Genomic DNA, 25,521 nt, shown 5'->3' on the forward strand with positions numbered 1-25,521 from the left:
TTTGCCTGCTTACTAAAGACTGGAAATAGAGGTCCCAATCCTGCAAATACATCTGTGAATAATTTTACTCATGTGAGTAATCCCTTTGAAATCAAGATGACAAACCTTGTCTCTCTAATATCCGGGGACCAATACAACTAGGACTACACTGCCTAAGTGTAAAGTTATTCTCAAGTGTGTTTGCAGGATCAAAGCCATGAACATGTTTCGAATTAGCAGGACTGGGTAAGTATCTAATGCCATAATGTGGGGAGCAGGAAGGGGGGTACAACAGACATTGACTGACTTTTTAAAATTATTACCTGCATTAGCATTGCAATTATATAGTCATATATAACCAGGTCTAGTTTTCACAGCTTACTTCCAGGTTTCACCAGGCTGCATCACCCCGTATTTAAAAAAACCTAATAATCATAAAAAGAAGAGGAGGACTTGTGGCACCTTAGAGACTAACACATTTATTTGAGCATAAGCTTTCGTGGGCTACAGCTCACTTCATCGGGTGCATAGAATGGAACACAGAGTAAGAAGATATGTATATACATACAGAGAACATGAAAAGGTAGATGTGTGTGTGTGTGTATATATATATATATATATATATCTTCTTACTCTATGTTCCATTCTATGCATCCGATGAAGTGGGCTGTATCTCAAATAAATGTGTTAGTCTCTAAGATGCCACAAGTCCTCCTGTTCTTTTTGCGGATACAGACTAACACGGCTGCTACTCTGAGACCTAATAATCATAAAAAGAAAAGCAGTACTTGTGGCACCTTAGAGACTAACCAATTTATTTGAGCATGAGCTTTCGTGAGCTACAGCTTATGCTCAAATAAATTGGTTAGTCTCTAAGGTGCCCCAAGTCCTCCTTTTCTTTTTGCGGATACAGACTAACAGGGCTGCTACTCTGAAACCTAATAATCATATGATCCCTGAAAAAACAGTGGGTTTGGGGTTCCCCCCCACACACCTATTATCAGACGTTTCAGGCAAGTCAACCACCCTTTTGCCCCCTTCCTACAGGAACGAAGGAAGCCAGCCCCAGATGCAAAGCATTGCTGCACAGCAGCAGGGTGAAATACTTGCTAAACCCGCAATTTACTGTCAAATAAAGAACAGGCGCCACCGACACCCGAAAACCCGTGCTCTTGGCTCGCAAAGCTGCCGCCTGGCAAGAGGCTGCCCCGAGCTAGCAGACCAAAAAAAGAGGAGGCAGAAGAGAAGCAAACGCCTGGACGCTCGGCTGCCGAAACCCAGCCGGCACAAAGACCCGCGGCGCCGCTCTCCCCGGCGATTCCCGCTGGAGCGGAGTTGCTCGCCCGGTGCGCTTGACACAAGCCAGCCCGGGCGGCGAAACTCCCCCCTCCCCAGCGAGCCCCCCCAGCCAGCCCCCCGCTCGCAACCAGGGCGCCCTCGCCCAGCCCCCAGGACCCGTTCTGCCCAGCAGGGATGCTGCGGGCAGCCCCCCGCCCAGCTCCCGCAGCGATGCTAGAGAGCGAGAGACTCGCGCACCTTCGTGCGGGCCGGCGGCGGGGCTCGGGAGCGACGCGGCTGCAGGAGGGCGCGGCTGGAGTGAGCGCGAGCCGCGGGAGCCGGGCGTCCGGGGAGAGCCGCGGGGTGGGGCGGGCGGGCGCGCGCGCGCGCGTGCAGGGGGCGGGCGGGGGCCGCGCGCGCGGGGGGCCCCGGGGCTTTGCAATGGGCGCGGGGCAGCCCGGTGACCCTCCGGGCTAAGGAGGGGGCTGCTCTGAGCAGGCTGCCCCTGGCCGCGGAGGGGAGCCCAGGCTGCAAGGGAGGGGAGGGGAGGGGGCAGGGCCCCGGGAGCAAGGAGGGCACCCCCTAGAGAGAGGGCCCAGGCTGCTGGGTGCGTGGAGCAGGGGCCTCCTCCCAGGTTTAAAGTGGGGGTAGCCAGAGCAGCGTCCAGGAGCAGTGGCACCAGGAAAGCAAGCTAGGTCTTCCTCTGTACAGCACCTGACACAGCGGGGCCCTGCTCCTTGCCTAGGGGGCCTAGATGCTCCCCCAAGGCAAGGAAAGGGGCAGTCGGGCCTGGCCGACCCCTCACCCTGCCAGATCAGGGGAGTTAGCCAGCCTTGAAGCCCTTCCCGCTCTCTGGCCGCTGCTGGGTACCTGCTTGCCACAGAATAGGCACGGGCCGTGCTGGTGTTTTAGATGGTTCGTGTCTGCCAGGGATGCTGCAACAGGCATTAAATATCGTTAAACAGCTTCCATGTATTTAACAGACACCGTCTCGCCATCTGTGCCCAGGCTGTGTGATTCTAGGTTGGTTATTCAGCAACGTAGCCCAGGCACATTGTCCGTAACGCTGGGGACCATTTAGCTAATTCAGTTACAGTAGGAGTCAAACCCCTCGGTCCCATTAGAACTGGAATACATTAATTTTCTGCTATTCCCAAGTACTTATTTTCCTAGCCCCGTTTTGCAAGAAGATGCAGTGCAAACAAACAGCATATTCCCTCTCTGAGGAGCATTCACCTGACTCAGCCATCAGCCTCCGCTGCCCATCCAAACATACACTAAAGCTTTTACTGATGGTTCAGTTGCATTATGTTTCATCCTTGGATTTGTATTCAGAGTTTCCAGTACAGAGAAATATGTGTTGTTTAAATAAGAAGCCTGTAGGGAATGAACAAATCCAGACTCAAGAGAGCACAGCATAAACAAAACTCTGAAAAGAGGAGATATTATTTCAAATGGTATACTTAGCTCATTAAAAGGAACAGTATCAGGTTAAAAAAGATTGTGTCTGTTTAAACAAATCTCCTTACCCATGTTACTGACACCACCTTTGATCATTAAATCAGAAAACATCGACATTTGCTTTTTGCTATTTATTCTGCTTGTTTTCTACTTTCACCCAAGTTGGGCTACAAAAATACATTTGTCACATTCACTTTTGTGAAAGCTTCCCTTTGTGGATCTCATTTTGCTGGGTGGCAGGGTGCAGGGAACTTAGTGTTTCATTTGTCTTTTGAAAAAGCTTTTTCAGTGCCACAGAGTCATGGGCCTTCTGACAATCAAAAGGATGGCAGAGGAGCCTGTTGCTAGGGCTGGGACTCAGGGGACCATTGAAGGATCAGGGCCTATGTTTCCCTGGAGGGATGTTTGTTCATCTAGTAAAAGGAAACTGAAACATTGCCATACTGTCAAAACACACTCCTCAGAGTAGCATTTCCATTTTCCAAGCCCTTTTCATTTTACTATTATTCTCCAAAAAAGCAGGGGACTTTTGCATAGTCTGCTAACCCACACAGTCAAGATTTAACAGAGTTCCTCCTAGCTTGTTAGAGAACATGCATTAGTTGTGATGATTGATGGTTCAAGGCCCAAATTATCATTGCTGAGAAAAGCATTTGCCACACACACATAAAATACGAGTGTTTGAAATACCAACGTTTTTCATACCATAGATTAGTTGAAATTTAACCTTCTGTAGGGTCAAAAATGTGTATTTTAACTTGTAAGACAGTGGAATAACTCAGCAGGAATGAAAGACATATGTAGTCAGCAATGGGCTTTTCTCAAGGATTACTGGCTGATGAGAGGTCAAAATAAAACAAGATGATGAACAGAAAACTCCCCTTGCCTGGGGCATGATGCCAGTCTTATAACCAAGGCTGCCTTTGCACAGATACCCTCCATTATCTCTCTGGTAGATGGGGAACGTTTCCTGACAATTCAAGAAGAAGGGGAAAATTAAATTAAACTAGCAGCTGACACACTCAAAACTACTACAAGGAATTGCTTTTTCACACAATGGACAATTAACCTGTGGAACTCACTGTCACAATATATCACTGCAGCCAAGACCCTTGGTGGATTTTAAAGGAGGATTCGACATCTAAATGGACAACAGGAACATCCAGGGTTATATCTCTTCTGTTTATTCCCTCTGAAGCACCTGGTATTGGCCACTGTCGGAAGACAGGACACTGGGCTGGATGGACCATTGGTCTGACCCAGTGTGGCTGTTTTTGTGGTCTTCTGTTCTTTCTCCATGGGTGGTTTATCCCATTACTGCCTCCACTGCCAACAGCATTTCTTCCTCTGAACAGGTGGCACCGGCCATCATCAGTGGACAATACTGACCCCTGGTCTGATCCAATACAGCAATCACTGTGTCTCCCAAGCAGCCAGTTTATAATCCTGCCCCATGGGCATCTGCACAAACTGAGCTGAGGTTCATGCCTTGTTTCCCGGAGTCCAGCCCTGCTTGAGTCACAAAGCTATGAAACATTTTGGAGGTGAAGTGAGCTGTAGCTCACGAAAGCTCATGCTCAAATAAATTGGTTAGTCTCTAAGGTGCCACAAGTCCTCCTTTTCTTATTTCGGAGGTGATACTGCATTCCTAGTGCACCTGGAATTCCTTTCGAAGTCACTGAACATTTTGGGTGCAGAAGGCGTGCGGGACCAGACCCTTCATTGAAACGGGAGGCCATGCTTTGTTATCCTTTGGTTAATGGATTTGGAAAGAGATGCGATCCCCTTGGAAAAGGCATGTCCCAGCTGGAGAGGTCAATAAGCAGACTAAGACCCAGTCTGGAACTCTTGCAGGGCTTACGTACAGGAAACTCCCCTACTGACTTAGCTTTTTCATACTTACACCAAAAGATTATCTAAACGAGATGCTGTACATGAAAATTACTCAGTAACCAGCAGCATCAGCAAGACAATCCCGTTCAGCAGCAATTTTCAAGGTTTCAAAATTTGTTTGGCGTTCCAATGTGGAACGAAAACAAAAACCTTTCCAACATTTTCACAAAAATGAAATTGTGACAGAATATCTGTTTTCAGACTGAACCCTGAGTTTTTCGATTCAGGGAGGTTTTCCGGGTTCAGGTCATGTCAGACAAGAGCCCAGCCTCATGGCTAGGGTACTAGCCTGATGCAAGTTCATGTTTGAATCAGAGCAGAGTTTTTCCCATCCCAAATCACTCTAGATCAGGCAGGAACTTGAACCTGGGTCTTCCACATCCCAGGGCAGGGCCCTAATCACTGTGCTATGGAGTCACTCACTGGTAGGCTTGCTCTAAATCTTGTCAAAACCAACACATTTAATCAAAACTTCATTGAAGATATTTGAACCTGCTCTACTGATAACATAGAATCCTGACTGTGGGCTTGTCTAGATCCAGTGTTAACATGTGGGAAGCTGGGAGGACGCACCCAGTGAGTATTGCTGAGAAACTATACGTCCACAACCAGACCCCTCGCTTCTGGAATCCGACAAGACTCAATTCTCTCTCGCACCCTTTCCAACATCTATGTACAGCCGTTAGCTGAACAGTTCAGACACCACGGACTCCAGAGCCAGCAATATGCCGATGACACAGAACTCTACTTATCCTTCACCACGTATGACTAGATCAATACCACCAAGATGTCCCAGTGCTTGGATGAGATCAGCTTGTGGATGAAGCTCGGGTTCAGCTTCAGATAGTTGAACCCCAGCCAGACAGAAGTGGTGGACAAAGGAAAGCATTTTGAAGAGTCTTGCAGCCATGTTGCAGTCCCCTTTGGTTGAGGATGCACGCACAGTTGGGCAATTTAGTCCACAGTTTAGGAGTGCTCCTGGATTCTTTACTGACACTAAGCTCTCACATAGCAGCATTCAGTAGTAATACTTTCTACCAACTCCAGTTGGCTAGGAGACACCATTCCATGCTGGCAGATAGTGACCTGGCCTCATTTATTCACGCCTTTGTCACTTCTCAGCTGGACTACAGCAATGCGATATACCTGGGCATGAAGCCTACATCACTTAGGAAACTCCAACTAGAATAGAACCCTGCAGTACATCTCCTCAGCAACACAGGCTACCATGAGCACATCAAACCTGTCCTCCTCTCTTAATGCTGGCTTCCCATAGAATATCCAATCAAGTTCAGGTCTCGGTCCTTATCTTCAAGTTGCTCAATGACCTGGGCCAAAGCTATCTGAATGATCTCTGGTATGAAAATTCTGGTGAACAATTCCTGTCCTCTGGCACCATGGAATTCTCCACTGTAAGGGTAAAGCTTGTCTGTGTGGGAAACAAAACTTTCTCGAGGGCCAGTCCAAGACTATGGAATGAACTCCCCGAGAAATGAAGGACCATCACAAACCTCACAACCTTCCACTCCAAGTTCAAGGCACATTGCTTTGACTTTGTCTTCCCTATCATAAATACATTGCCGCATGTACATTAAAAAAAAAAAAACACCCACAAAAACAAGACATTCCACTTCACACTCTTCTCATCCTGGGGAAAGTATGAGAGAACAAATAATAAGAAACAGATATTAATCATTTTGCTCAATGCACGACTGGAAATGAGTGTGATATAAAAACCTATATAAAACAGAACAACGTGTCTCAGTTCATTATATCCTTCCCTGCTCCGTTGCCTCCATCATCTCTGGATGGTAATCTTAAATTGTAAATGCTAAGCTGTAGATGATTCTATTCATAACACAATGTGTCTGCTCAGCAGATATCTTCAATATGCTTGCAACATATGTAGAGTTACCTCTGTGAATGTGAGGCGCATAGCTAGCCTGTTGATGGGCTCTTTGCTTTATTCAGAGTATTATACATCAGATTCGTAGCTTTAGGGGAGTAAAATCCTGTCTTTAAATCCGTAATCAGAGCAGAACTGTTTCCTGCACTCACAGCTGTTTAACTTAGAATCATATTTACTGGAGTACTGGGATAACAGATAGCTATTTAGTGGATCTACATAACACACTAGATGTTAATATCACAGCTTACCGGTGATTACATCCGATTGAAATGTTACTTTTGATTTATTCATTGCTCTTCACAGGTTTATGTTTAAGGCCCCAATCCTGAAATCAGACGCACGTGGGTGGACCCTGATGCCCACATCCACTCCCATTGATTTAATTGGACAGCATCTCTGGCATGAGGGCCCACCCACACTGAAGCAATTGCAAGGTCTACGAATCCAGTCCTGGAACCACCTACACCCAGGCATAGTACAACTGCAAGTAGCCCCACTCACTAGTCTGAGTTGGACAATTCGTGATTGTAAGTGAAGGTCTGCAGGATCTGACCCTAAATCTGTAAGTTGAAATAGCTAATAGATCTGACAAGAAGAAATATTTAAATACTCATACTATAAATTCATCTGTTACTGTGATCTTAATTTGCTTCTTGCAAAGACATGAATTGATTTAGCGAGGGTCAGCAAACAGCTAAAATAAAGAAAAGGCATGTAGGTGAATTATCTTTTAATTTTAAATAGGAAATATTTTCCTATTACAGTTTCACACACACTAGGATGCCAGAGAAACCTCTGTAAGTGAATTATACTCGACAGGAATAAATAGTAAAAATTGCACAGTAAATTTCAGATGTACTAAGACAGCTCTGAGTCACTCTGGTGCTATGGCGCTTGCTTGCCGAAAAATAATCATTCGTTGTGTTTACTGATTTTTGGCAAACATAATAAAAATGGAGACAAATGAGTCCTTGACTTGTTAGCCAAACAAGAATGAGCTATGGGCACGGTGACTTGACGCCGATTCAATTGTTTGAGTCATTGAGAAGCTAACTGCAGGAGAACACTTTATTTGGAAATCCTGGAGCTTGGAAAGATGGCAAAGAGGGTTGCTTTTCTACAAAGTGCTACACAGAACCCCAAGTAACAGCATGTGTCACCCAGAGGCTCATTAATGAGGTTTGCGACACTGTCAGGGAGAATATTTTATCCATTCCGGTAAAGGGATTTTAAAGCTGAGGTGTGAAAAATCACAAAGAATAGGGGCGGAAATATAGCCCAGCCCCATGCATACATACTTCATTAATGACAGGTTTCAGAGTAACAGCCGTGTTAGTCTGTATTCGCAAAAAGAACAGGAGGACTTGTGGCACCTTAGAGACTAACCAATTTATTTGAGCATAAGCTTTCGTGAGCTACAGCTCACTTCATCGAATGCATACTGTGGAAAGTACAGAAGATCTTTTTATACACACAAACCATGAAAAAATGGGTGTTTACCACTACAAAAGGTTTTCTTTCCCCCCACCCCACTCTCCTGCTGGTAATAGCTTATCTAAAGTGATCACTAAAAAGATCTTCTGCAGTTTCCACAGTATGCATCCGATGAAGTGAGCTGTAGCTCACAAAAGCTTATGCTCAAATAAACTGGTTAGTCTCTAAGGTGCCACAAGTACTCCTATACTTCATTAAGGCCCTGTCAGAACTGCCGGGGCAGATGCAGGTTGGGGCAGGGGCTGGCTAGCGAGGAAACAGGCACAGTCTAGAGCAGTCTGTCAGAACTAGCAGGCAATGGGAATGCTCTCAGGCAAGTAGTGACACTGAGCAGATTGGAGAGACTCTGCTCCGCTTAGGAGCCTATATACCTGCCTTGGGATCCACTGGGTGGGTCCTCACCTGTGGATTGACTGAACCGCGGTTGAATGGAGTGGGGCCTATGACGAGACCTGCAGGTAATTGCCTCTGATGACTCATCACACTCAGGCTCTGGGAGGACTCATCACAGCCCCTATTCCTGTAAACATTTACGGTCACATGCAACTTTACTCACATGGGTAGTTCCATTGACTTCAGTAGGATTACTCATATAATGAGGGTTACACCTGCATGTAAGTGGTCACAAGATCTGGATCTAAGTTTCTACAGTTCTTAGCATCAGAGGAGCACCTATCGGAAATGACAAGAAGTCATCACAAGGGTGTCTGATTTAACATGAGAATGATCTTCGATGTATATGACCTCTTTCATTTCAAAAGGACCACACTGTGCTTTGCAAGTCTGTACATATTATACACAGGGATGTTTTTCTGTCATTGAATTGCAGCCACTTCTTGGGTGAAACACAGGAGCTGTTTCAGTGGTACACAGCCATACTACACAATATTTTAGTGAGGAATGGCTTTTTTAGTTAACACTCAAGGGGAGTCAATTACACAAGTTGGGCACCAAGGCTAACGCTCCTATTCTTAGGAAAAAAATACCATGGACTAAGAAGACAGGACCCTATTTGAAATTAGTCTGGAACACAGCACCTCCTAATACCATACTAATGCACTGGTTCAGTGCTAACTCAGAGCACCACCTGCTGAATCACCAAAGCACCCTCTTGTAGCATGTAGGGATTTCATAGAAGTCTCCCGCTCCAAGTACTGGCCCAGGCCAATTCTGCTTGGCTTGATGCTGTCATGCTACAAGGTAGCACAGCCCATAAGAATTCTAACATCACTGATAGGGAAGTCTCTTGATTTAAGTATTTTAATACGAAGTAGAGCATTATCATATTTATTTGCCATCAGTGAAAACAAGAATCCACATGCTATCATTGGTCCTCATTCCAGAAAGGCTGGAAGTAGAAGACAAACACATTTGAAGGTTGGTCTCCTGAGATCTCAGAGAAACAGCCTGAACTTCCCTTTGTCTTTGCACTTCTTCAGGAATTTCACCCTTATTTCTCAGACCTCCTATAACTAGTGTGACCAGACGTCCTGATATTATCGGGACCATCCCAATATTAGCGACTTTGTCTTATTATATAGGCACTTAACTCCCTCCCATACCCCTCCCCCAAAAGTGACTCGATTTTTCACACTTGCTGTCTGGTCGCCCTACCTATAATACCAAACCTGCACAGGACAAGAACACAGTGCTACCTTCCCTTTGGCAAGGTCGGTATCAAACACCTACCAGGCTCAAGGGACAATCAGAATAAAACTTGTGAACCACTGAAGTACCCTGCCATTTTCGTTATTGCAGAAAGCGGAGGGTAGCCAACATGACATTTGCGGACTAAGTTACACTGCCATGGAAATACATATACAAAACTCCTAGGAGACAAACTAATAAGCTTTCAGGTTATTAGCAACATTTACCAAGCAGGCAATTTGCTGGAAAAGCTGAAAGGAAAATTTCAGAGTCATTTCTCACAGGGACCAAGGGTGGGGTTGTTTGTTTTTATGACAATGTGGTTAAAGCATCCGTGATGTTACACTTTTTCCATGGAGCTTAAACACATAAGTACACCGGTTTCCAATTTGTTCTAAGCTAGTGCATCACAGTTTGTAAATCATGTATTACTGGGATGTTTTGATCCTCAAATGAGAGGGGTTAAATTGCCTAAGTGCAAAGAACTACTATCATAAAGATTATATGATGTCATTACCAAGACAATGTTCAGTCATGACTATTCAGCCTATTTTAGAGATATAGATTCACCCTGAGAAATACCCAGATGACCTCTCTATGATTTAATGACATACAGAGCCCTGTAAAACAAAGGCAATCTGTAACATCTTTCCTGGGGATAGTACAAAGCAGAGACCAGAGAGCCATATCCTGCTCTCATTTAAGTCAATGGCTAAACACACATGGATTTCAATGGGAGCTGCTTTGGACCCTGAATTTTAGCATAGGTAAGAGAAGCAAGGTTCCACCCCCGACACACATATAGTCAGCTAAGGAATCATGTCACATTTAAGTGTCTAATAGAAGTTAGCATGATACTGGCAGAACCTTACTAGTTTGCAATAATGCATGCATGATGCACCACAGATTACAACGTTTGTGAATTAGACAGAGCCAAAATCATCTCTTGCCCACATTCCATTCAATTCTGTTCTCTTCAGTAGGGTGTAACAGGCTGCAAATGAAAGTAGGATTTAACCTTAAGCGAGCAAACAACAATTATAAAAATAAGGCTATCACATCACCAAAGGTTCCCCCTCCCCGATCATTTTAATCACTGTGGGTCTATTACCTCAGAACTTGACATTCTTGCATGTACCTCAGAACTTGACAGTACCGCAGTCAGCCATTTTGTATGTTTAGCCACTGCCAGCTGAAAACCAAACATAACATAGCTAGGAATAATCTTAGGCCTTTGTGAGACAAGGTCAGATGGTTGCATACGTGCAGTTTGTTAATCAGAATGGGAGGATGGGGAAGAAAGTTATGGAAGAGAGTGAGTGAATAGCAACCTTGGTTTTAGGTGTCCCTGACATATTGTTGTTATAGCTGGAAATACTAGAAATGTTTTGAGAAAATGAGTAGTTTGTTGAAATTAGGAAAATTGGTGACCCGGCGGAGGCTATTAGGTTGACCCATTAGGAGTCACTATAGGTTATGTGCTTTGTCAGAGTTAGCTATAAAAGATTAGGTGAAAGTAAATACCTCGAAGCAGTCAGAGGGAGCTTTTCTTCGGGCAAGGAATTGACATCTAAACTCCCCATCAGCAGGACAGAAAGAGCACCCGGCTGGAAGCCCAGCTGGTGGTCACTGGAAACCATCTCAGACTGTGGGTAAATATATCTGGGATGTCCTAAATCTATTGCGTATGTGTGTGCGTGTGCTTAATATCTAATAAATAGTAGTTTTAGATAAGAGCACACTTGCTCGTATCAATCATTTATCAGACAGAAGTGCTGTGTTCCCATTGATTTATTCCTGACACCACCTGGAGAGAAACAGTTAAGTTGGCACTGCTTTGGGTTCTGAAAACCCCTGGGTAAGAGGTCAGGGAAGACCTCACCTGTGAAAGTTCTCTAATATATTCTAGAACAGTGGTGCAGTCTTAGGTCCTAATCCTGCAATAAACTCCATGCATGTGAACTCCTGAACCCTCACAGAGCCCCAGGCATCTGTCCACATAGAGATCATTGCAGGAATGGGACATTAGTAATTAATATGAAACTTCATTGCAGCGCTCTGCTTTGGAACATCTGGTGAGAAGTGGGGAGCCAAGAAAGGATTCTGCCTAAAGTGTTTAATTAGCACAGGATGAACTTCCCCTGTATTTACTGGGCAAAATAAAAAGATACATGGAAAGTAAAGGTATGGTCTGCCCATAAAATAAATCAGCTTCCTACCACATTATGTCAAAATACAAATGTAGTGTAACATTACCTACACAATCCACTGAAGAGAAACCTCAGACTCAGGGCAAATGTTTTCTGAGCACTTGGGAAGTCACCAGCTAAAAGGATTAAAGGGGTTAGTTAATAATACATTGAGGTATTAATCTGATCACATCATTATGGACATCTGTATAGCAAGAGAGGATCTAGTTCACACCTAAAAAGCAACAGGCAGGGATTGCTCAGATTTTAGATTAATGGAAGGAGCAGTATCCTGTGTGTGTCACCTTTTGGCATATGCCATAAATGTTTCTCCAAGTACGAACTGCTGTCCCTGGGCATGGAAAATTACTAAAATGTCTTCCACTTATAAAGATGATGATGCATCAGATCCCAACAAAGAGTTACTCAGCTGGTACCTTTCTTGCTTCAGCTATCCTACATTTTGAAAGGGCAACACAAACCCAGGTTTCTACCCATGCTCTCCAAGTTAATATAAATCTGCAGGGACTTTTGGCAGTCTCCCCAGCAATTCATCTCCCAAGCCTCCAGGGGGTTATTCAAACTCTACAGATTTTCTGCAAAGGTTTGACTTTTTGGTTTCTCTTATATGGTCATTAGAATCCCAGCATTTCTATCACAAGTTACTGCTTAGAACAGCAGTTCTTAAACTGTGGGTCGGGACCCCATTTTAATGGGGTTGCCAGGGCTGCCATAGACTTGCTGGGGCCAGGGGCTGAAGCCAAAGCCCAAGCCCCACTGTCTGGGGCCGAAGCCTGAGGGCTTCAGCTTCAGGCAGTGGGGCTCAGATTACAGGCCCCCTGCCTGCAGCTGAAGGCCTTGGGCTTTGGCTTTGCCCCCCAACCTGGGGCAGTGGGGCTTTGGCCCCTCAACTCAGGGTGGCAGGGATTGGGCAGGCTCAGGCTTCAGTCCCCTCTCCTGGGGTCGTATAGTAATTTTTTTGTCAGAATGGTGTTGTGGTGCAATGAAGTTTGAAAACCCCTAGCTTAGAAGGAGAGATTAAGATAGGAGATACCCACAGGAGCCAAAGGGTTAACACCAAATGATTAAAGGGCGACAAAATGTATCCAAGTATACTAAACTGAACTGCTTGATGGAACAAGGCAACTTATCCTGTGATGCTTTGAGCAACCCCACAAACTAAACTGGGGGGGAGCAGCCAGTGTAATTAACGTCTTTAATTTAGGACCTGATCCTGCAAACTCTTAAGCGTGTGAGCAGTTTTTACACACACAGGACTACCCCTACGAATAAAGTTGTGCACCTAGGACCTGATCCATTGTCTGTTGAAGTCAGTGGGAGTCTTTCTATTGACTTCAATAAGCACTGGATCAGACCCATGCTTAAGTATTTGCAGGACTGGGCCCTTGGTTTCAGCAAACATCTCAGTCATCTGAATAATTAAAAAGTTCCATAAAATATTTGAATATGCAAAATAGACAAAGCATGAGACAATCATAATGAGCCATGATTACCCAATCACTTCTTGAACCTCGTCTGCAAAGATATATTATTGGATGGACACCTGTCTGAAAGAATTAAAGTAAAAAAAGTACTAATGATGATAAGGTAATAAGATTTTTAAAACTAGTTTTATTAGTCTACGGTTTTACTGTTAACACAGATAAGGGATTTAAAAATCTATTCATACATTGCTTTTTAGCCTAACGGTATGATTTTACCCTAACACCATGCCTATAAATTACTATCATATTGCAACTCAAACTTAATTATCAAGTTTTGAAAAGAGGGCTTCCAGGCATCAAACTAAATTTAAACAGACTATTTTGTTAACTTTTGCTTTAGATTTTGTTTTTGGACAACATTGCTGTAAAGTACCACCTGGGGCTAACTTATGTATAATAAATATTGGAACAGAGAAGGTTCCAAAAGGATGACAAATGTATTTTTGTTTAGTCTTCAGTTAAAGTCAAATCAATTAAAAAGCTGAGGATGGTGGAAAAACAAATACAACTGGGATGAAAACTGAAATGAGCAGCAGGCTGATCCAGTGGTTAGGGTGCTTGGACTCTGCCATGGACTGCCTGGGTTATCACAGGTAAGTCATTTAACTTTTGCTGTGCCCCAGTTTCCCAGCTGTACAATGCAGCTCACAGATGTACTGGGAGGATAAATAAAACAAGGTGCTCAGATACCATGGTAACGGAGACCACATAACAATCTATACATCCAGATGGATAGCAACAAGTAGGGAAAACTGTTAGATTTATAGCCTAGATGGCAACACCCAACTCACACAGGCAGATGTTCATCACTGTAGGAAGCTCTTAGGCCCTCATCCTGCAAGGAGCAGGACAGTACCTAAGCAGCAGGTTTGATTTCAAAATCAATCACTTTACTAAGTATTCAAACTTCTTAAAACAACATTTTACTATTAATCGCAATCAGCTACTTGAAGGGACTTGTTCAGGGTCACACGGGAGATCCTTAGAAGTTTTTAAGGTCAGGCTTGACAAAGCCCTGGCTGGGATGATTTAATTGGGGATTGGTCCTGCTTTGAGCAAGGGGTTGGACTAGATTACCTTTTGAGGTCCCTTCCAACCCTGATATTCTATGATTCTGTGATTCTATGATCAGTAGCAGAGTCAGGAAACAGCTCAGGCCTCCTGACTCTCAGGCCAGTGTCTTATCCACTACACCATACTCCCTTTTGCTAAACTATGGTAACAGCCCCAAAGACTTTGACGTTAGAATGATAATAATGAGGACAACTCTTTTGTCACTCCTCATGGTCCACACTATCTGCCTCAGAATTGCCCTAACCCAAACATAAGGTAACTGCCTGCATTAACTGAGATCACTAATCTCTGAGTGGCAAGGTTGGCTCTGAATGCTAGTTTAAGAGACACATGCATTGAGGAAAAAGGCTCCACTGACATGGTGTCACATTGGCTGCAGCAGCTACACAGTTCAAAACATTTTGTAACTCTTCTCAGGTTTTTTTCATCACTGCATGATTGTTATGGGTGACCTGGGAGAAGAGAGACACAATCAGCGATTGCTAGGTTCTAAAGGGGCATCATCATCATCTTGAAAAATCACATTTCTGTGTGTATCCAATGTAACCCCTAAGATGATTACAGCTAAAAGATGTGAGGGAAAATTCTTATTTTTTGTTGTTTACTTCTTGCATTTGACAGCACTTTGCGGCTTGTCCTTTCACTTTCCCACAGAGTCAACATCTCCCTTGCTCAAAAAGCCCTTATTAAAAATATAATTTTACAAAAAAGAATGATTGGATTTAAAAAAAAAATCAAAGCTCTGACTGCACATCCTGTAAATAATCCAAATCACATAACAAAAATTATTTACAGAAGCCCGTAATCAGAAACTGGATTTTAAAAAACCCACACATTAGTTCCAAACAAATCAACTTGATCACGTCTCTTTAAACAGTGTGATTCATTTTAGTTTCATAGTTATGCGGAAACTAAATCTGTCTGCTTTTTACAGGCTTTATTTCACATACAAAAAATAAATAGCCATGGGAAAACTACAGATGGTTTGGCACAACAGAAATTATGAATGCCATTTCCTGGCTAAAGCATTCCTGATGCTGTAATAATGGGCTCTGAAGGTACTCGGAGTTCAACCCTCTTTCACCGACAGGATTTTTACCATGATACAGGACCTTGTGTATGAGCTTGTCTACATGTGAAAGTTGCTCAATTTTAAGTTAAGGCATGAAGTTTTAAATTGATTTAGTTAAACTCCTTCCTTAGAAGTTTTTAAGGTCAGGCTTGACAAAGCCCTGGCTGGGATGATTTAATTGGAGATTGGTCCTGCTTTGAGCAGGGGGTTGGACTAGATGACCTCCTGAGGTCCCTTCCAACCCTGATATTCTATGATTCTATGAAACTGGAGAAAAAAGCGAAGTGGACATTCTTACATTGGTTTAAACCAGGCTTATTTTGGGAATAATTAGGAAGGAGTACTGCAGAAGGAGATCTGGGGTCATAGTGGATCACAAGCTAAATATGAGTCAATAGTGTAACACTGTTGCAAAAAAAAGCAAACACCATTCTGGGATGTATTAGCAGGAGTGTTGTAAGCAAGACACAAGAAGTAATTCTTCTGCTCCACTCCGTGCCGATTAGGCCTCAAATGGAGTATTGTGTACAGTTCTGGGCACCACATTTCAGAAAGGATGTGGACAAACTAGAGAAAGTCCAGAGGAGAGAAACAAAAGTGATTAAAGGTCTAGAAAACATGACCTATGAGGGAAGACTGAAAAAATTGAGTTTGTTTAGTCTGGAGAAGAGAAGACTGAGAGATGACAACAGTTTTCAAGTACATACAGGGTTGTTACAAGGAGGAGGGAGGTACATTGTTCTCATTAACCTCTGAGGATAGGACAAGAAGCAATGGGCTTAAATTGCAGCTAGGGCGGTTTAGGTTGGACACTAGGAAAAGCTTCCTAACTGTCAGAGTGGTTAAGCACTGGAATAAATTGCCTAGGGAGGTTGTGGAATCTCCATCCTTGGAGATTTTTTAAGAACAGGTTAGACAAACACCTGTCAGGAATGGTCTAGATCAGGGGTTCTCAAACTGGGGGTCGGGACCCCTCAGGGGGTTGTGAGGTTATTACATGGGGGATTGCGAGCAGTCAGCCTCCACCCCAACCCCGCTTTGCCTCCAGCATTTATAAGGGTGTTAAATATATAAAAGAATATTTTTAATTTATTAGGAGGGTCACACTCAGAGGCTTGCTATGTGAAAGGGGTCACCAGTACAAAAGTTTGAGAACCACTGGTCTAGATAATACTTAGTCCTGCCATGAATGCAGGGGACTGGACTAGAAGACCTCTCGAGGGACAGTCCTAAAGATTCTGTGAGTCTAATAAGATGATTCTGCCTAACTGCAAGAGTAGGGCTTGAAGCGGGACCTACGCGTTTTCTTAACTTCTCCCACCATTACACTGCCAGTGGGCACAGCCCTGGTGGGAGCACCCGCTAGTGTAGCATAGGCTATGCTGAAGTGGAGAGCATGTAGCAGAGGCCTCTCTGTTGAGATGAGAATTGCACTTTGGCTGTGCTTGTCTCCTCAAATGGTCCCCTTCTCTGCCCCTGCCCCCTGCTTTTGCAAATAAGGGAGCAGGTGTGCAGGTCGCTGAGGACTCTGCCAGCCTTAACCCCTCTCACAGCCACACACAAGCCAGCTGGACTACCAGAGCTGACCACTGGGGCTGGTCTCCATTCCACCCCCCAGCTCCCAGGAGAAGGGAGCCTAGAGGCAGAGAGGGAGGGCAGCAGGGTGGGAGGCTACAACCAAAGACTGACTGACCACTGGTTGAGGAGAAAGTAACTTAAAGGACTTACCGGTACAACGCAGTCCTGAGCAGGGGGCGTGGCCTCAACTGGAAGAAATACCTGGGCCCTTTAAATCAAGATTTAAAGATTTAAATACCTGGGCCCTTTAAATCAAGATTTAAAGGTCCCGGGGCTCTGGCTGTGGCAGCGGTGGCTAGGAGCCCCGGGCCCTTTAAATCACCCCCAGTGGTACCACCTGCAGAGGCAGCTGGGAGCCCTAGGCCTCAAGGGCAATTTAAAGGGCCCAGGGCTCTGTCTGCCACTACCGCAGTAGAAGGGAGTCCTAGGGGCTCCCGGCTGCTGCTGCTACCCCAGGGCTCAGGTGGAGATTTAAAGGGCCTGTGGCTCCGCTGTGGTAGCCGCAGCTGGGAGCCCCTGGCCCTTTAAATCACCGCCGGAGCCCTGCCGCCGCTACCCCAGGGCTCCTGCAGCAGGGCTTAGGAGGTGATTTAAAGGGCCCGGGGCTTCCTGAAGGCTTCCTGACTGCATCTTTGTGGGATCCACCCAGCACGAATTCTGGAAAAACCCAGTTTGTGAACGACTCCGTGTGATACAGCAGGACTGTGATTCAACCCAGCAGCAAGGTCGTCAGGGAATTAATTCCTCTTCCATAGTGAGCAGTTCAGCCTCGGACATTTCATGGGGTGCTGCAAACGCTGATCTAGTCTCACCGGACTTAAAATGTTTCATCTGTGTGCACCTTGCAAGTTCATAGCTTCTTCGTCATACGGTCTGCACAAATCTCCTGAGCAGCCACACTTCTGTCATGGAGAAATTCTGGCTACACCTCTCACAGCAGAGACCACTGGAAATATGTGTGATGAAACAGTTATGTTAAGCTGCTCAAAGATACAAATAATTTAACTACACAACTTATCTATTCTATGATTCTATTTGAGTTTCCATGGGTATTTGTTTACACACAAAAATTCTTGCAGGTTTTCCAGAAGTGTCCATAATATCTGGGGAGGAGAGGAAAATTTCCATTACATCTGGCAACCTTCTGCACAGATTTCCAGTGGCCCATGCCAGCTGTTTTTTCAATTCTCTCTTACTGCAGATTGCAGAGGGACCTACAAAGTATAGGAAGATTTGCACAAAATGTCCTGAAAATGTCAATGATCTCCCTGCAATTGTCTGGGTGGAAACCCTCTCTCCCACACAATACATTGCATTTGAAATGCCCCTCATCTGTTCTAGCTCATCCAGTATTAACTAGAAGTCATAACAAAAAAAAATAACTGATCTAGCCATCCATGATCATATTGCATTAAAACACCCCAACATGCTGAACAGAATGAGGGGCCTGCAGGCTAGGAGGGAAGTGCATTTGTAGAGCTGTGTTGGGAGGCCCATAAATGGAGCAGCAAGAAGTTCTCCTAGGCAGACATGAGGTGCCTTGGGACAGCTGGTATCCCCAAAATGGGAAAAGCAGGGATGCTGCAAAGGAGATGCACATGCAGAACTGGGCTGGGGCTCGCTGGGACAGCAGGTGGGATAGGCCATGACTGAGCCGTACTAGGGGCCCCAGACTGGAACAGCACGGGGTGCTGCATGGCAGGGTTGATGTGCACTGACGCAACGAGAGGCGAGGACTCAGTTCAAGAGGCCTCCAAGGCATGCATCTAAGAGCTGTCAAAAAGTCAGCCTCATACAGTACTGGTCGGGGGAATTCCACAATTATTACTGTCTTCTACTGTCTAAGACTGAGCTCCATTTCTGTGCTACCCAATTCAGCAGTCAGAGCAGGTTGGTTGTTTCTTCTTCATAACACTGAGATTTCATCCTAAGCACTGCTCTGCCATTCCAGCTGGATGTAATACACAGTAATAGCAAAGAATAAAGAACCTAGTCACAGCCATTAATAAAGCTGACATGATGCACAAAGACGACAACTTTAATTTATACATTTTAATATTCAGAGTTCTACATTCCCGAGTGCTTATGCAGACATAAAGGGAAGAAATATTCACACACAACCTTAAAAGTGGATGTGACCAATGACCATACTATTCTATGAAACACCCAGAGTTAGGGGATTACAACCATATATGGCACTCCAGATTGTCGGCTGTATCTTCCTACCTCTCTTGTAACAGAAGAGGCTAGTGGAATTTCTTACAAAAGGGTGATTAAGAAACACAAAATTCCCTGTGTAAATGTCTAAATATCTGATGATGCATTAAAAAGACTGTACTTTCTAAAGGGCCTCATCCTGAGAGATTCTTCCAGAGACGTTAATGGGAATTGCAGAAATTTAGCATATCACAGGATCATGCCCTGAATGCCCAAGATTTACTGAAACTCCAGGACAAATTTAAGTATTGAATTGTCCCCATTCATGAGGATGACCACCTGTCAACTATGTGAGGCATTATGTACCATGGTCCTCAGTTACATTCCTGAACCTCCACTGATTTCCATGGCAGAACTTACCCCACGGTGAAATCACTTCCCCAAACTCTTAGATTAGAAGGTATTCGGAGCAAGATCTGGAAAGAACCAGGGAACAAATTTGATCCTATTCTGGCGCTGTTTAAACAGGGACAGGCTCTGATTCTGTCTCCCAGGCTTCAGCTAGTTTTCTCTCAATCCATTGAAGGATCCCATGGTTTAGGCTTACTTGTGGGATTTCACCTCTCCAAAGCAGCCAGGTTGCTGAGAGTCTACCTCATTTCTCATCAGGCTTCTCTGAGACGGGAGGGACTTTCCAGAGGTCAGAAATTCACAGCAGCGCTGCATTGCTTATTTTTTGCCATAAGCAAACCAGAATTGGGGCACTGTAATGGAGAAGGGTTGACGGTCAATGGGAAAATTTTTCTTGCAGAGTCACTTACGGCTTAGAACAGGAGATGGGGAGTCCAGAACATTCCTAATGTTGCCACCAAGTTGCTCAGTGACCTTGAGCAAGTCCCCTGGTCTCCAGGCCATCTGTCCTTATCTACCTGATATGCATGGAAGCTTAATGCATTTTTTACTTACTTAATGTTTGTCAAGCACTTTGAGATCCTCAGCTGAAAGGTGCTTTGCTAGTGGCCACAGTACTGTTCAGGGCTCACAGAGGATGCTGAAGGAATCCTGTCAAGTAATGGCCAGTCTGCACATCTGGGAAATGTGGTGTTTCTGGGTCTAACCTAATGCAGGCCTGTTACTATGCATTGTTGCTATGTCAGCACTGGACACACAGAATACACAAATATTCCCAGCTTGTCTGCACTATCTCACTCACTTGACAGATTTCATTACAACACTTTGTGAGAATTCAGTCTCTCTTCATTTTTCTCCCATCATCTCATGGTCCAATTATTTCCTAGTTACAGATAGATGAAGCTAGACATTCCTGCAGGTTATATATACAGATACCCTCAGCACCCTAACTGCTGTGTTAGAGAGACACTCTCAAGATGTTTCCTCCAAAATATTCCCCACCTCTATGACAAACACTGATTTGCTCAAGAGCTGAGGGGAGAGAGGGGAAGCAACCTTAAAACGGAACCACCACAGCCCCTCCAACCATGAGAGGGGAGAGGCCAGGCTTGATTTAGTCTTAAGTGAAGCACAGGGTCTGGTCCGACTGTAGCTGAAATGCTTAGTAACAGTGACCATAATGAATTCAATTTAACAGCCTTACAGGAGAGATAATACCAAGAAAACCCCAAAACCCCACCACGGTGAGATTTAACTTTAAAAAGGGGAACTGCACAAAAATGAGGACACTCGTTAGGTGGAGATTAAAAGGAGCTGTCACCAGGGTTAGCCTGGGGACTATTAGAAACACCATAAGAGATACTCAGATGAAATGTAAATCAGAAAAGACAATGAGGGGACAATAAGCAGTGGCTGAACAGCAGAATAATGGAGGCCGGTAGAGGGGAAAAGGCATCTTTTAAAATTTGGAAGTCAGATCCTCATGAGGATAAGAGGAAGGAGCACAACCTCTGGCTGGTTAAGGGTAAATGTATAATAAGGCAGGTCCAGAAAGAATCTGAGAAGCAACTTGCTAAAGAGGCAAAATCCCACAGTAAGAAATGTTTTAAGTACATCTGAAGCAGGAAGCCTGCCCAACAAGCAGGGGGGCCACTAGACAACCAAGGTGGTAAAGGACACTCAGGGAACATAAGGCCGTTGCAGAGAAGCTAAATGAATTCTTTGCATCAGTCTCCACAGCAGAGGATGTGAGGGTGATACTCACACCTGCACTATTCTTTCTGGGTGACAAATCTAAAGCACTGTCCCACACTGAGGTGTTAATAGAGGAGATTTTAGAACAAATGGATAAATTAAACAGTAATAAGGCGCCAGGACCAGATGGTATTCACCCAAGAATCCCGAAGGAACTCAGGTATGAAATTACGGAACTCCTATTGCTAAACTCAGCCTCTATACCACATGAATGGAGAGTAGCTAATACAATGCAAATTTTTAAAAAGGGCTCCAGAGGTGATCATGCCAATTACCGGCCAGTAAGCCTGACTTCAGTACCAGACAAATTGTTGTCGATAGAAACTATGGTAAAGAACAGACTCATCAGACACACAGATAAACACCGTTTGTTGGGGAAGAGTCTACATGGCTTTTGTAAAGGGAAGTCATAGCTCACCAATCTATTAGAGTTCTTTGAGGGTACCAACAAGCATGTGGATAAGGGTGATTCCTGTCAATATAGGGTACTTGGATTTTCAGAAAGCCTTGAACAAGGTCCTTCACCAAAGGCTCTTAAATAAACTAAGCAGTCATGGGATAACAGAGAAGGTCCTCTCATGGATCAGTAATTGGTTAAAAATAGGAAACAAATGGTAGGAATAAATGGTCAGTTTTCTCAATGGAGAGAGGTAAACAGTGGGGTCCCCCACGGATCTGTACTGGGAGCAATGCTGTACAACATACTCAATAATATTCTGGAAAAGGGAGTGACAAGTGAAGTGGAAAAGTTTGCAGATGATGCAAAATTATTCAAGATAGTAAATCCAAATCTAACTGTGAAGAGGGGAGCTCACAAAACTAGGTAATGGGCAACAAAATGGCAGATGAAATTCAACATTGATAAGTGCAATGTATTTCACATTGGAAAAAATAATCTCAAGTACACATATATAATGATGTGTTCTAAATTAGCTGTTACCACTCAAAAAAGGGATCTTGGAGTCACCATGGATAGTTCTCTGAAAGCATCCAAGATAGTCAAAGAGTTAACAATAGCAGGCGCTATTAGGAAAAGGATAGAATGTAAAACAGAAAATATTATAATGTCACTATATAAATCCATGGTACACTCTCACCTTGAATACTGTGCCTGGTTCTGGTCGCTCCATCTCAAAAAGGAGATCGTGAAACTGGAAAAGTTTCTCAGAAGAGCAACAAAGATGATCAAGGGTATGGACGGCTTCCATAGGAGGAGAGACTAAAAAGATGAGGGCTTTTCATCTTAAAAAGAGACAACTGAGGGGGGATATGAAAGAGGTCTGTAAAATCATGAATAGCGTGGAAAAAGTGAATAGAGAAGTGTTTGGCACCCGTTCTCACAATACAAATACCAGTGGTCACCCAATGAAATTAATAGGCTTCAGATTTAATATAAACAAAAGGAGTACCTTTTTCCATGATGCACAGTTAACCTGTGGAACTTATTGCGATGGGATGTTGTGAAGGCCAAAAGTATAACCGAGTTCAGAAAAGAACTAGGAGGATCTCTCCTTCAGTGGCTTAGCCAAGATGGTCAGGGATGCAACCCCATGCTCGGGGCAATCCTAAACCTCTGAGTGCCAGAAGTCAGAAGGGGAAAACAGGGGAGTCGCTCTTCAAAATTTCCCAGTTCCGTACACTCTCCCTGAAGCTCTGGTACTGGCCACCGCCAAAGAAAGGATACTGGACTAGATGGACCATTGGTCTGACCTTGTATGGCAGCTCTTATGATCTTATGCTCTAAAAACAGCCAGCAAAGACTCACCCCATGCCTCAAATCCCATAATCCTTTGCAGTCACAAGTGGATGGGAGGTGCAGGATGATTTCTTTGGCCACACTGTGGACCGCTGAGCAAAAGAATCTGCGACCTGCTACCTTACAGTATTAAGGCTGAATATTTTTAAATAGTTTATCATTTGTACCAACCCCCTCCTTCTCACAAGGGCCGTTTGTTTGGGATGCTGCAAGGCAAGATTGCTAGTGAGTGTTAAGTGCTTTGAAATCTTCCCTCTTTTCTGGGGGGACAGAGGAAATGTGGGTTAAAGCAGAGAAGTTGCTTCCTAAGTGCTGCGATTGTTTCAAGCCTGAATGATGCCACAAAGGGAAGAGTGGAAGAGCTTAGGAAGGGGCCTGAGGCACAGAAACTTGTTACTAAGGGTGGGAAATTCAACAGCACTGAGTGTTGGTCAGCAGCGCCAATGGGAGCAGAGTTTGGCGAATACTGAGTGCTGCTGAAAATCCCACTGTAAGTGGCCAAAATTGGTGACACCATCAGCTTGTCTTGCCCATTCACAAACTGCTGGTTTCTTTCTTTTTAAAACTATTGTCTACAAGAAAAAGCCAGTCCCAATGAGAAAAGCAGCAGGATGAGGGACGGGAAAGGTGCGATTCACCAAACAGGGGCAGAATGCTGAGAAATAAATCAGCCTCCATAAACTTACTCTCCCCCTCACACAGGCACCCAGCTCAGAAATAACCAGATCCAGGCTGCACTTAGGCCTTGGCCTCTGTTCCTTAGTTATCTGTAGAAAAATGCCCAAAGACTCAATGTAACCACAGCCCCAAAAAGCAAAGAAGTCAGTCACCGTGGAAATGTCTCACTCACAATATAGCAGATTTCAATGCAGGCTTCTCCACAGAGGCAAACTGTACAGGCAGATGGCGTGGCAGTCAGGGGGTGGTGCATAGCACTTCCTGTAAACGTAAAGGCCAGGAGCAACGAGCACCTGCTAATTGATGTAAAAGTAATAAATACCTTAGCTGGACAGGGAATAAGGCCTTGTGAATGCTGCTGCCATAATCATTGTGACAGGGATGCCAATGGAATTGAGCTTCGGGGACAAAAGCAGGGACATACATTTTCGTCCGTGCTGTTAGAAATAAGACCTCTCACCCCCACAGCTTCCTTCTCATGCAGGACATGACCAGGAGCCGGAGGAGATGATTGAGGTCTGTGCAGTTGGTCTCTGCTGCAAGAGCACCATCTAGTGCACCCAGGAAGGATGCCAGACAGAGAAATGGCAAGAAGTGCAAGATGATTAAGTAGACTAGGACTTTTAAGCTTGGAAAAGAGGTGACTAAGGGGGGATATGATGGAGGTCTATAAAATCATGACCAGTGTGGAGAAAGTAAATAAGGAAGTGTTATTTACTCCTTCACCAAATGAAGTTAATAGGTGGCAGGTTTAAAACAAACAAAAGGAAGTATTTCTTCACACAATACACAGTGAACCTGTAGAACTCTTTGCCAGAGGATGTTGTGAAGGCCAAGACTATAACAGGGTTCAAAAAAGAACTAGATAAATTCATGAAGGATAGGTCCATCAATGGCTATTAGCCAGGATGGGCAGGGATGGTGTCCCTAGCCTCTGTTTACCAGAAGCTGGGAATGGATGACAAGGAATGGATCACGTGATGATTACCTGTTCTGTTCATTCCCTCAGGGGCACCTGGCATTGGCCACTGTCGGAAGACAGGATACTGGGCTAGATGGAGCTTTGGTCTGACCTGTCTGGCCGTTCTTATGGCAGTTCCTTTATTACTGTTTCCAGTTGGTACAACTGAGGGTCACTTACCCCTTCCTGCTTGGCTTTCTCTATATATCATTCAGGAATCTTCTCTGCAGCTCCTGCCTCCCATAGTACTTACAAATATCCTCACAGCCCAGCTCGGAGGCAGGTATGGGAGGATCCCTTTGAACCCAGCGGTTGAAGTACTTGGGAGGTGGGAAACCGAGGTTCAGCTCCACCCCCTCTACCTGAGGGGCGGATGGGATTTTGAACAAGGGTCTTTCACCTGTCAGGAGAGTGCACTAACCACAGAACCAGGGGATAGTCTGAACTGAATTCAATACCTGAACAAGGTATTGGAGTGGTAGCTGGAACAATACACTCTGATGGTGGTTACTCCTCTCTTAACTCTCAGCTCCTGAATGGGGCCTTTATTCTACCAGAGCACTCTGGTGCCATAAACCACAAGTGCAAAGCAACGTGATCTATGTCGCCCTGGAAGATTGCAGTCTCATAGCCACAATTCTGACCCAGTGGTTACTACCATGCACTGCTTACTCCTGTTTCTCTCCTTGTGTCTCCTTGTCTGTTCCTGGTAACTCTCTTGAAT

General features: G+C 44.6%; 1 protein-coding gene across 2 annotated transcripts in view; it reads right to left on the reverse strand.

The window, feature by feature from the left end:
- The window catches only part of FHL1 (four and a half LIM domains 1), an 87,183-nt gene extending 63,129 nt beyond the window's left edge, over window positions 1-24,054 (reverse strand). Inside the window, exon 1 of one of the 2 annotated variants that reach the window (XM_073358469.1) lies at window positions 24,009-24,054. The gene's annotated coding sequence lies outside the window, so the exon portion shown is untranslated. Of the gene's footprint in view, window positions 1-1,515; window positions 1,595-24,008 lie in introns of those variants that run through there. The other variant, XM_073358466.1, reaches the window with a different exon arrangement.
- Between the last annotated feature and the right edge of the window lie 1,467 nt (window positions 24,055-25,521).

This window comes from Lepidochelys kempii, chromosome 9, assembly GCF_965140265.1.
Source record: "Lepidochelys kempii isolate rLepKem1 chromosome 9, rLepKem1.hap2, whole genome shotgun sequence".
Taxonomy (NCBI): domain Eukaryota; kingdom Metazoa; phylum Chordata; order Testudines; family Cheloniidae; genus Lepidochelys; species Lepidochelys kempii.